Raw genomic sequence first — 13646 nt, forward strand, 5'->3', positions numbered from 1 at the left:
AAAGTTCAAGTAGCTTGAATCTATTTTGGTGGAGTGCATTGGAACTGAAGATCTGAATCACCCCTGCCAATATACACCTTTCACATAACCCCTCACTTCAGAGTCACTTTTTAAAACATGGCCTGGTTATATTTCCTTTGTTCTAGCTGCAGTAAGAGCCAGGGGTACAGGATTTGTTTGAACAAGTGCCCTGGACTCTCTTTTGAGGTATTAAGCCAACTTTCTGTAGCAGCCAACTTAGATTTGTCTTGGAGAATTTTTCTAGGTTGCAAAAAACAAGTATGCTGTGCAAAATTTTACTATAGTCTCTTTGTGCTTTATTTGCATTATTTATAGTGCAATTTGGTAAATGCAATATTTTATACACATATTCAGATAACTCTTCCACTGTAATGAAGGTAGACAGAATGTTTGTTTAATAACAAAAACCCAAATCAATGCCTTACATTAAATAGCACCTGATTCAGTGGACCAGAACCACAGCATGCCAGGTGTTTTAGGGCACAAAATAGCCTCTGAGCTATAGAATGCAGTTTAAGACAAGAAATATGCTACACATGGTAAATTGCAGGGACACACTGCTCAGCATTGCTATATTTTATATAATTTTATGTAGCAATTTTTAGCTAAATGATACATTTAAGGAACAGAGTGGAGGAGCATCATGAGATAGTAATGGAAATGTTTGTGGGAAAACCTTTCTAACCAAGACTGGTAAGTAAGAAACTGACCAAGGTGGTGATGCAGAATAACATCATAAATCCAAGGGATTAAAGAGATGATTTTCTGATGCTGAATGAGAAATAGCAGAAATGGAATAAGACTTGTATAATTGTCTAAATTGAATACACTTTCATCTGCTCTGAAGGGAATAAGCAAAGGAACAATTCTCTGTTTAAGATCAGAGAATCATAGAATGGTTTGTGTTGGAAGGGACCTTAGAGATCATCTATTTCCAACCCCCCTCACCCTGCAGGATCATTATCTGCTAGAAGACAGGCATCTGGAAGGTCCATACTAGCTCCGTTTTGTGTTCTTGGCTTTGTGCTCTGCGAGAATTTAAGGTTAAATTGTGCCAGTGAATGGTTGTATTTAAGAAATGAATGAAGGTTAGTACATCAGCAATTTTATCCCTCAGTCTCTGAACTGACTTTTACTTTATTATACCATGTATGGCCTTTGTTGGACAAGGATATTTAACTATGCCTGGGTGTTTAGTCATTTTTTCTCTTGGAACTAATTAAATTCAACATGTTTTTTATTAATTTAATTGAAATCAATTAATGTTTATTCAGCTTTTGTCTCACGACCAGAGATATTCAGTGCTGACAGCATTTATGCAATACATATTTATATATAAAAACTTGATTCAGTCAAGCTAAGTTGTCCCATCTTCTATTTTATTCCCAGGCATTTTAGTGTCAAATCCTGAAATGTATACCACCTCAGTAGTTGTATATACAGTTATGGAAAAGATCCATATCCTGAAGAAACTATTGAAATAGATTATAATACATGCTCAGAAAAACTGTTATGTAACCAATAGTGCACATTTGGTAACCTGGTTTCTCATTGGGCATGCCTAGATGGAAACCTCCCATGGGGAGACTGCTAAGATGAAGTGGTATGAGTCTTCTCCATGAAATCAGGAGGTGCTGAGAGGCAGGACTTCAGAAATTCTGTGCAGTACCCCACAGTGCATCATAGACATGCCCTGCTTCAACTTCTGTCTCTGAAAAAAAGCCAAAGAAAAACAGAAGTTCCTCTAAATCTTTGTGAAAACTGTGAGGGAGGTATCTGTGGAAAGATGATGTAACCTGTTAAGTATGTGAAACTAAACTGGAGTGCCATTGATTGAAACATCACTTAACAGAAGGATTAGTGAACAGGAATGCCATTTAGATGCAAGCATTAGGGCATTCACACATCAGTATAAAGCACATATTTTGCAAGAGATAAATTATGCTTTAAGAATGGATTTTTGGTTAATTATACATGTGAATGAATGAAAATGTCAATTATTTTAATTACTGCTTTGTAAAATAAGCATTACTTCATTTACTTCCCCCCCCCCCCAATTCATTGCATTTGTGTTGCAATGGAAATTGGGCAGACATCTGTGTTAGAGTGTAACTTTTTGATTTCAGTGGTCTTCTGTGGGTACCTTAGGCTGTTCAACAGAAAACGTTGTAGGATCAAGACCCTGGAAATCCTGCTGATGTTCCTAGCTTATATTAGTCTTCTCATAACTTTAAAAGAGAAGAAAATTACACTTTGGATATTTTACTCTTTTGATTTCACGTGTTCCTTATCTTTCTCTTTTTTTTTTTTTTTTTTTTTTTTTTTTTTTTACCTAGTCAGTCCAGGGCAGAATTGTGAAGCTTGTGGTGCTCTTATGAAATTGTCTTGTCTGACAGCAGAAGAATGGTTGATATGTCTAAGACTAAAGATGTGTTCTTCAATTTCATTGAAAGCAAACCCAAGTAACTATATTTAAAAGTTTTCCATGAAATCCCGTAGGAAGAGACACCATAAAATGAAGAGACTTACATTTTCTTGTATTTGTCACAGCCTTCAGAGACTAATTTGTCTTCACTAATGGCTTGAATAGATACCTGATGGACCTTTGATATCACCCTTCTTGCTCACAGATCTAAATTTTCAGCATGTAAAGGATCACATATCTTTATAAAAAAAAATCCAGTAATTGCAGAAGCATCTTGGTTGGCTGTTACACTACAGAATTCCAGTTGGGTCAATGAAATCTATATAAATTGTACACATATTCTTCCAAATTATTTAAATGTTTAAGTGTATTAGAAACAAAAGAAAACTTTATAATAATTTAGCCCCATTGTTAGACAGAGACTTTTCTAAAGCTAATGCAAGGAAGACAGGTATATTTAGTAAGTGTTTCTGTGATATACTTGAAAAGCAGCAAGCTTCTTCGAATGCAGTGATAGGAGACGGAGATTTTTTTTTGATGAAAATTCTTTACTTTTAAATGACACATTCTTGACAAATGCATAGTTATTTGCATTGGAAAAGAGTAACTGAGGTCCACAGTAGAATTTTGGACTGAACATAAATAAATAAACAAAGATTTTAAAACCTAAGAGAACAAGTGCCTAGACTGGGAATTAACTGAGATAAAGTTGATAGAAATTCATGTTAAACTGGGAACAGTCGATCCTCTGCCTGTGAGTCTCACAGTAAATTGCAGTTACAAAACAGAAACAGAATGGAGTAAATGACCCATATATATATTGTAATACCATTCTTCTTTTTCTAAACCAAGAACTTATAGTTCAAAGTTCAAGTAAAATAACATACCAGATCTTCCCAATTGAGACTGACTAGTCATACCGAAGCAAGGACACTTTCATATATTTTTGTGTTATCACGATTGTGTAAGGAAAGATTTTCTTCTGCTAGTATGTAATTCCAAACAGTAGAGCATACAAATAGGAAACAGATTTTCTTCTGTATTCATAAATCCTAAGACTGAAGGGCTGTAAAATAAAATGATTTATGGTTCTGAGCATCATCAAAAGTAAATTTTACAATATAAAAATAATTGGGAAGTATGGAAATGAAAATTTAACAGGATTCACAGTCCTTCTGAAGTTTGGAATTAGATCGCTAGGCTTTTTTTTTTTTTTTTTTTTTTAACATGATCTGTCCTCATATGATTAAGATCAACTCACAGTATGCTATTTTCAAGAGTACTTTCTAAAACAGCTTAAGGAAAAAAATCGTATTGCTCATTTAACCATTTTGTTTTTCATTTTTCTTTCTGCATTCTTTAGCTAAAACAGCTACATTCTTTTTAGTCGATCCAGATAGTGAATGATTAATAAAAGCTCTGAACCAGCTCTGGATTATGAAACCAACTCTACAGTAAGACTACAAAATGATCTGTAAACAATGTTTATTCCAAAGAGAGTGTTTCTTTGTTATACTCTTCCTATTTCTTTCTATTGATCTTAAAGAAGAATTTTGCTTTAAGATATATTGTGCAATAAAAGTCCTGTGGAGAGGGGAAGAGGATTAGACAATAGGAGTGGCAATGCTTCAGAAAGAATTTACTCCAACCATTTCCACTACCCATTTTTGTATCTGACACTTACCTTGCAGCTAAGTGGTTAATATAAAACTTATTTTTATATTTATAAAAGCATGTTTTCAGTTCAAGACCATGTACTAACATGCATTTTTACTACAAACTCCTCAAAACTGAGGTTGAGGAGAGATGCTTTGGAAAACCACAGCCTACAAAAACAAAGATTAAATATAATTCCAGTGCACATACTTGGGAGACTTTCTGTTGATTTTATTAGGGTTCAAACTGAGTCATAAGATATTTAATGCAAACTCCAAATGGATTCTGTCAAAAACCTGAAGTACCACAGAAAAATTATTTATTGTGTATCAGAAGCTCCTCACTATGGCAGATATAAAATAATCCAACATAACCTGTGGAATGAAACACTGTTAGAGTCTGCAGAAAGACAGACATGGAGAAGACACATGCAGGGAAACATTAAATTGAATTTTAGATGTTTAGATGTCTAGATTTGAACTAAATAAAACTTAATTGTATTTAGTGGAATATAACCTATTTATTTCATTAATCAGGTCCTATTTTTTTTTTATATATATATATATTTTTTTTTTAACAAGATAATATATATTCACCTTCATGAAAGTATGCTGTATCATATGTGTGTCATGCCATGTGTCCCCTGAGGCAAAGCTGAGGCAAAGCTGTCCTTCCTGGATCTCACTAGGCATAAGAAAGGAATGCAAGAACGTTTTACAGCTGCTCAGAGGAGAAGGAAAAATTGTAAATAATTTCTGAAAAGATATATAAATTATAGTATGTCTTTGCTGTTCTAGTTTTTAGTCATGTTTTAAGTAACCCAATGAAAATATTCATATCTGGTTTTATCTCTGATGTTCTACCTGAGGAAAACAGCTGTACAGGTGAATTTTTTAAACAGATGGTAACATATATCTCCACTGAGAGTATGTGAAGGGAGATGAGCACTCAGTAGGGATTTAGAGTTTGTCTTGACTGTTTTTAAAGCAATCAGTAACTTTCAAGTTTTCATAGCAGAATCAGCTTATGGGTAAGCTCTTCTCCCCCTGCAGCTACTGTAGAGACTCCATTTCTCAGCTTTTCATACCATTTGTTCAGCCAGTCCAGTTTTGGGAATTTTCTATGGAAATAACTATAGATACATATCCATTACTTTCTTAAATTCCAGTTTCTGTCTCCACTGTTGTTGTCTTTTGTTAACTTCACGTCAATCAGGGAGAGAAGAGACTAATGTTCACCTAATACTTTGTAAAGGAATTAAGGAAAGCCTTTGCCAGTTAAGGCTTTAAGAACTTTACTGGAATGCAGGCTGTAAGATCTCAAAACTCTTTCTGCAAAGGAAGGAATGGTTTGCCTGGGATGAGATCCCAAAGCCTGTGGCTTAGTGAAGTTCTCCCTTGAGGCACCAAGATTTTAGTCTCATGTATCAGATTTTGTAACCAAGCTTTAATCAAGTTCACTGTTGTTCTCTATCATATGACATAGACAAGAACATTAAATTTGTGGAAAAGTCGAATAGTCAAAAGAATGGGCTTGCTTTATTAATATTGTATTTTGATTTTTCTTAAAAAAAGTGTTGTTTACAATTCTCAATTTGCTTGTAAGAATGAAGAAAAATATCCTAATCTAAACTGCATACATCCCCTGGATTTCCTTTAAAGAGATACCTATTCTTTAATTGGCTGAAGTGTTTATTAATACAGAATTATATACCTAAGTCTCATGATGATGAACAATTACAAAAACAAAATCCAAATGATAGTTGAGGAGTGCAAATTGCATAAAAATGTATAGACCCAAATGAAGAAAGTTTGAAGAATGAGGTTATTGTTTCTGCATGTCTTATTTATTTTATGCACTTTTAGCATGTCCAGATGGCAAGTTGTTGTTTCAGAGACAAAAACAATAACAAAACAGAAAGAAACAAACAAAAAACAAGATCAACAATAAAACAAATAAACCACCTAAATCATGCACTGATACAATCACAGTAAAAAACAAAACTATAAATAATGAGGATATATTTTTGTGTAGGTAAGTACTTCCTGCTTTATCTTTTTGGCATTATGTTTAACCACATAGTAAATAGACAACTAAGAAATCTTTTTTTTTTATTTTTTTTTCTCTTCAGTATTAATTTTAATAAACTCAAAATTTTATTGCTTTTAAGAAAAAAAATCCCAAATGTGAAAAAAATCAGTTTCATTATTGCATCACCATAATTTAATCAGTAGTTACTTGTCCTAGTTACAATTCTTAAGCATTTTGGAATAAGTAGTAGTGTGAAAAGCTGATAAATAGGTTATTTACACTGCATTGTGTGTACTGAAAACATTGGCTTACAAAAATCCAAATGGTGTTAGGCATTAAACATATTTTATCCCTTTACTTCATGACAAGATTTCAAAGGAAGGTATACTGAACATAGAAAAGACTAGGAAGTAATATGAGAAGATAAAACAGAAGAGAAATATGGGAAGTTATTAAAAATGTGACAAATCAGGAAAAAACGAGGAAAGAAATAGTATGAAGAAAAAGAAGAGAACTGGAGAAAGAGAATGTGAAAATGAGGCTGAGATGAAGGCACACATTAATATTTTTAGTAAAGTATTTCCAGACTAATGTAATATATCTGTAGTATTTTATCTTGATTATATTTTTTATGAAACATAATTCCATGGTGTACTGGACTTCCATGCCTGTGCTCCAGCCTTCAGATTTTTGGCACTTTTTGGATCTTCCTTTCTACAACATTAGTCTCCAAGAAGTCATTATATGTTTTGCTGAGCTAAAGTTTTTCTCATATTTATGCAGCTTCCATTTAGAATCCATCAGACTTAAAAATGTATGGTTAGCTTGTAATACAAATTTTATTTTATAGGGAAAAAAATAATTCTTGCATAAATTCTGGCTAGGACAAATGGGTGTAGGAACATTCCCAAAACATATGGGTTAAATTAGCGCCTGCTGAGTTGCAGTGCCAGCAGTTGTCTGATTTAATGACATAATTTTAAATAATTAGAGGGGGGTCTTGAGCATCCTCCATGTGATTTTCTGATGGATTAATTTTAAACAGAGACACAGGGAACATTTGGGACAACTAGTGTGAATGTGTTTCTGTTGGTTAACAGTTAATAATTGGCCTAGTTTCTTGTCTCATTTCTTCTTCAGGAAAACATAATTAATTGAAGTGTGCTGGCCAGTGATATATGTAGCATGTGCTGCAAAAGGATAACTTCTGGAGTAAAAAAAAAGAGGTCAGATGGTCAGAGTGGAACAGGAAGCAAGACTGAATCAAGATGAAACGTATTGATCAAGCTCAGTCTATTACCTCTTCTTAGGCCAGGAATATTTAAAAATATGAAGTCATTTACACTCAAATACTTATAACAAAGTAAAAGAACCTTAGAGTTGTCATTTTAGATACTGATCATGCTTCTGGGGTTTAGGAGTGAAAATAAAGCAAGAAAGTCTGGTTTTCCCTGTGCCTGAGGAGTTCTTCCTAATAAATGAATTAAATATAATCTCAATGTTATTTTCAATGATTGCTGCAAAACCATTCTTTTGTTTCAGCTTCAAAAAAATATCTTTTGTTTCTTGATGTTAGATGTTATCTGTTTTTAGAAGGTGCTTTTCATATTCTTAAGACTAAAAGAATACTGTAATTATTTCTTTTTCTCTTTTAACTCTGTATGCACACACGTAGATGCAGTTATATATCTGGAGTGTCAGTTAGGTAACTGAAATCAGAATCTGACCCAAAAGTTATTTTATGAAAATGTTATAAAAGAGTGTAGGTATATGTATTGAACATAGAGAGTCATTTAGAAAGTGAATGTGAATAATCAGAATTTAAATCAAATTTCAATGTACCAAATCACCCAACTATGGATTACTGGAATCTAGAAATAAAAACTACAGGGACAGGAGGCTGGATGTTTTCTGAATGAAATATTTAGCATATTTAGCTCATGAGTTGATAATAATTTTGAAACTTGAGTAAACCAGTTGGAATTGATAATTTTTACTTTGCAAAATTTTTACTTTTTTTTTGAAAAAAAAAACGGGTTTCTTGACAGGTTTTTTTTCGTGGTTTATTCATTAAAGAATTCCAACTTTTTACCTTTGAATGTACATACAGACTCTGAGAAATTTCCCATATTTACATTTTTTAAATTACTTTCTCTGTACTCGTGTCTGCTTAGTCAAATGAAGTAATAGAAGAAATGAAAATGAATGGAAATTTCTAATTTTCCAAGTGAAATCACTTTAATGTCAGAAATAGATTTTTAGGAAAATTAATTTTCAGTACAAACAGAATGAACTTTATTCACCTAAAAATATGTTGGCAAAGCAATTCCAAACAGTCGCACTCAAAAATAGTGACATCTATATGATCTCTTGCATCAATATCATTTACACAAACTTACAGAAGGTAAATCAACATATTAAAGACAAATGTTGTTTTTATTTATATTTGCTTACATCTTGAAAAAGTTAATTGTGTTCTTGTATTAACAATAAATAAATAAATAAATAAATAAATAAATAATCATTAGCAATAATTTTACAAGCTTTAAAGACAGAAAGGACTTCATCAATCAGCTGCTTTGTTTTTTCTTTAGCACACTCCAAATTAGTATGGTAGGGAACTGAGAGCAGTCCAGATTCTGACCTCAACTGTCTGACCTGATTTTCAGAAGAGCTGAACACTCAAAGTTTAAACTGAAGCTAGCAGGTCGTGCAGCTGTTTGGTTTGCTTGCCAGTCAGTCTGCTGGCCTGAAAATAAGAAAGCAGCATCAAACTGGCTAAGAACTGGCAAAGACAAACATTGATTATTAACAGTAATAAAAAGGTATTACTTTTATAACAGTTTGAACTACTTTATTTTAAGAAAGAATATGCAGTATAGTTAATTTATTTTGGAATACGTCATCATGAAACTTAAGTGGAAGTTTTAACTCTTTTTAGATAGTAGTATTCATATTACAATACGTAGTGTAGTGTTGTAGACTTGATAGGAAAACACTGTCCAATGTCTGTGATTTTCACAAGGGCTTGCGACAGAGTCAAAACACGTTTTTTCATTGTACTGAACTGTTTTGTGTGACACATCTTTCCAAGAGTCTGAAAGTTTATTATCTATACAAAATGCATTATAAAATTGGTTATTAATATACTGCTTAATTTTCTTAGAATAGTAAAACTGGTGAAGTAATAGAAAAATTGTATTCCCAAATGTGGGATTCAGAACAATTTGTTTAAGAATCAAAATCTGCACAGTTTAAAAAAAATCTACTGCTTTCATGGTGCAGTGATGGAGCACATATAACACCTTAAGTTGCATTAGATATTGCCTAAAAGATTACCATAAGTTCATTAAACTGGCAAGTACATAATAAATAACAAAGAAACAAATTATTGCTTAATCACTAAGCTTCACTCCATTGACTTTAATTTACTCTAGTTGAGACTCTGTCCCACAGCCTCCACCTCTTTTAACTTGCAAAGATTGGAACTTCCAAAAAAAATTTAGAAAAGCAATTATTGTAGTTCATGTTCTCTTTTTATCTTTAATATTTAAAACATATGCATTAAAATGAAAAGATTGAATCATTATAAATTTGATGAAGATTAAGATCCAATGTCCAAGTGGAGATCAGTAATGAGTGGTGTTCCTCAGGCGTCAGTATTGGGACTGGTGGTGTTTACTATCTTTGTTGGTGACATGCACAGAGAGATTGAGTGCACCCTCAGTAAGTTTGTTGATGACACCAAGCTGTGTTGTGCAGTTTACATTGCTGGGGGAAAGGATGCCATCCAGGGGGACCCCAACAGGCTTGAAAGGTGGCCTCTGAAAACATCATGAAGTTCAGCAAGGCCAAGTGCAAGGTCCTGCATTTGTGCCAGGGCAATCCCAAGTACAAATACAGACCGGGTGGAGAATGGATTGTGAGCAGCCCTGAGGAGAAGGACCTGGGAGTGCTGGTGAATGAGAAGCTTAACGTGAGCTGGCAATGTGTGTTTGCAGCTGAGAAAGACAACTGTATCCTGGGCTGCATCAAAAGCAGCGTGGACAGCAGGTCGAGGGAGGTGGTTCTTCCCCTCTACTCTGCTCGTGAGACCCCACCTGGAGTAGTGTGTTCAGCTCTGAGGCCCCCAGCACAAGAAGGATACAAACATATTAGAAGGAGTCCAGACGATGGCCACAAAGATGATCAAAGAGCTGGAGAACCTTTCCTATGAAGACAGACTTAGGGAGTTGGGATTGTTCAGCCTGGAGAAGAGAAGGCTCTGGGGAGACCTTATAGCAGCCTTCCAGTACATAAAAGGGGTCTACAGGAAAGTTGGGGAGGGACTCATTTTTGGGGGGTGTAGTGATAGAACAAGGGGTAAAGACTTTAAACTAAAAAAGGGTAGATTTAAATTAAATATGAGGAAGAAATTCTTTACTCTGAGAGTGATGAGACGCTGGAACAGGTTACCCAGAGAAGCTGTCAATGCCCCGTCCCTGGAAGCGTTCGAGGTCAGGTTGGATGGGACTTTGGGTAACCTCATCTAGAGGAAGGTGTCCTTGTCCATGGCAGGGGGATTGGAATTAGATGATCTTTAACTTCCCTTCAAATCCCAACCATTCTATGACTCTATGATTCTATGATGCTTTCCATGTGCTCTTTTCTACATGCTCTCTGTTCTCCACTAGTCTTCAATGAGCACAGTGAAGTAAGCTTAAAATAGCTGCCCATGTGCAGAACAGCCCTTCACTCATTCTTTATTAGAGTAAATGTATACATGAAATTGTTTTCAGCAAAATCAGCCATATCCCTGTTATCCACTTTGTCTCTAGTATCAGATGGGAGAGTTTCTAGAAATGTTGGGCTGTGGGAGGGTGAAGTCATGCTATGTTTAATTTTCCTCTGACGTCAAATTTATTCCAAGGACTTTTCTTCCATAGTCTAAAAGCCTGTTTTCATGGATCCATTGCATTTCTTAATGAGTCCCAGGAACAGATCTCAGACGTACTAGATGATAGATATATATATATATATATATATATATATGTATTTTTTTTCTTTCTTTCTGAATATGCAACTCAGGGAATACAATAATGGCAAAACACACCTTCTAAGAACAAAAAGACTTTTAGAGGGAGACCTAAATTAAAATCCAGACCAGAAATGAAAGACGAGACAGGAAGAGAAGAGGAGGAGAGGAAAAGAGAAGAGAGGAGAAACGAAGCGAAGCGAAGAGAAAGGGAAAAAGGGAAGGGAAGGGAAGGGAAGGGAAGGGAAGGGAGGGAAGGGAAGGGAAGGGAAGGGAAGGGGGGAAGGGAAGGGAAGGGAAGGGAAGGGAAGGAAAGGAAAGGAAAGGAAAAGAAAGGAAAGGAGCGGAAAGGGAAGGGAAGGGATGGGAAGGGAAGGGAAGGGAAGGGAAGGGAAGGGAAGGGAAGGGAAGGGAAGGGAAGGGAAGGGAAGGGAAGGGAAGGGAAGGAAGGGAAGGAAAGGGAAGAAGGGAAGGAGGAAGGAAGGGAGGAAGGAAAGGAAAGGAAAGGAAAGGAAAGGAAGGAAAGGAAAGGGAAAGGAAAGGAAAGGAAAGGAAAGGAAGGAAAGGAAAGGAAAGGAAGGGAAGGGAAGGGAGGGAAGGGAAGGGAAGGGAAGGGAAAAGGGAAGGGAAGGGAAGGGAAGGGAAGGGAAGGGAAGGGAAGGGAAGGGAAGGGAAGGGAAGGGAAGGGAAGGGAAGGGAAGGGAAGGGAAGGGAAGGGAAGGGAAGGGAAGGGAAGGAAAGGAAAGGAAAGGAAAGGAAAGGAAAGGAGGAAAGGAAAGGAAAGGAAAGGAAAGGAAAGGAAAGGAAAGGAAAGGAAAGGAAAGGAAGGAAAGGAAAGGAAAGGAAAGGAAAGGAAAGGAAAGGAAAGGAAAGGAAAGGAAAGGAAAGGAAAAAAAGAAAGGAAAGATTTTTTTTTTTTTTTCCTGGACTTTTTAGTGATTGCATAGATTACAAAGGACTGTTTGGGAATTGTTGAACAGGAACACAAAATCACTTACTTTATTGATCTGGAAAAAAGCTATGTGATTACTGTTAAATTTTACTCTCTTAAATGGGTGAAAGAGTAAATAAGTACTGCCAAGATCTGAAACAATACTTAGCAGTTCTTGTAAGCTAAATCTGCTTTTCCTTACATCAACTGGCATACAATGCTACAGTGAATGTTCAAATAATCAAAACAGGATTCTTCCCATTTCAATGGTTCCTTGAGGCTTGTGTTCTGTTTTCTTTTTGGCTCTATACAGGATACCTCAAAACAAATTTTAGTACTTTTACTTCTGTATTATCTACTTATATATATATTTGCTCTTAATATCTACCATTTAGATACTGTTATATTACTGTTACTTTCTTTGGACTATGAAGTCCTTGCTGCTTCTCACTAGAGGAGTTCAGAAGTCTGAGGCAGAGATAGCAATAGAATGCATTTTATATCTGCAAAAGTAGCTGCTATTTCAAATGATGTAGCTGATAAACCTTTTATTTTTTATTTTTTCAGAACTTTCTTGTGCTGTGTCACCCCACAACCAGTTGGAACATCAGGCAAACAACAACATTGCATTTTGCATTAAGTATACTTGTGAAAACTGGAAAAATAACAAGAAAAACACATGGCTTATCTGCGTAAGACACAGAGACTATATTTACTTCCAACTCACTGAGAGTCAATAGCAGCAGATGGAGTCCATAATTCACTAGGTCTGGGGCTTCCATTAACTTTGAATGAGAGTCTCAAGCCAAATCCTCATATTTCTTTGATTGTTTAGTTAACTTTTCTAGCAAAGCAATCTGCAATGAAGAACATCCATTCTGAGCCCTGCTGTTTGCTTCTCTAGGTCATCACTGCTACTCAGTCAGGGTAGATCCAGACTACCAAGGTCTTTCTGAAGGGAAAACATACCTTTTTATCTAGCTAGTTCTCAATGAATCCTCCTCAGTCCTCATAGCTGGGATGATAAGGGCTAAATTTCAGCTGAACCTTAGTTTCTTTGTTTTCTTCTTTCCCTCCCCCTCTCCTCCCCCCACCTCTTCCTTCCCTTTCTCCCTCTCTTTTGTGTGTGCGTGAAGGTTTGAGTGGGAGGAGAGGTGAATCATGTTGCTCCCAATTTTTTAGCAAGCATCTAGCCTTTTTGCTGAAGCGTTTTTTTGTTTTGTTTTGTTTTGTTTTTTTCCTGGTGATAACTTTGGTGATTTGGTTTCTCCTTTCTTTTTCAAGTGCTGAATTTCTTTACAGATATTCATAGTGCCACAAATTCAAAGACAGCTGGGGAATCTCAGGGATGATTCCCTTAGCAAGGTGCAAGGGTCGATCCACCAGTGACATTAGATGTCAGGTCAATAATTACTTTCATGGTACATGGAAATTTCATGACAGCTGCAACTAAATGCCCTTTTAATGACAACACATGGTTGGGAAATTAACTGTGATTGTGTGTGTGTCCACATCGTTTATGGAAATAAAATTTGCAGTCTCCTGAGTGCCTGTTCAAATTAAATAAT

General features: G+C 35.5%; 1 long non-coding RNA gene across 1 annotated transcript; it reads right to left on the bottom strand.

Moving 5' to 3' along the window:
* Positions 1-1243: 1243 nt before the first annotated feature.
* Positions 1244-13136, bottom strand: LOC121065584. Its single transcript, XR_005817164.1, has 2 exons — positions 13048-13136; positions 1244-1732 (listed from the first exon to the last, which is right to left on the bottom strand). It is a non-coding gene; the product is annotated as an uncharacterized LOC121065584 (long non-coding RNA).
* Between the last annotated feature and the right edge of the window lie 510 nt (positions 13137-13646).

This window comes from Cygnus olor, chromosome 1 (genome assembly GCF_009769625.2).
Source record: "Cygnus olor isolate bCygOlo1 chromosome 1, bCygOlo1.pri.v2, whole genome shotgun sequence".
NCBI classification, from domain to species: domain Eukaryota; kingdom Metazoa; phylum Chordata; class Aves; order Anseriformes; family Anatidae; genus Cygnus; species Cygnus olor.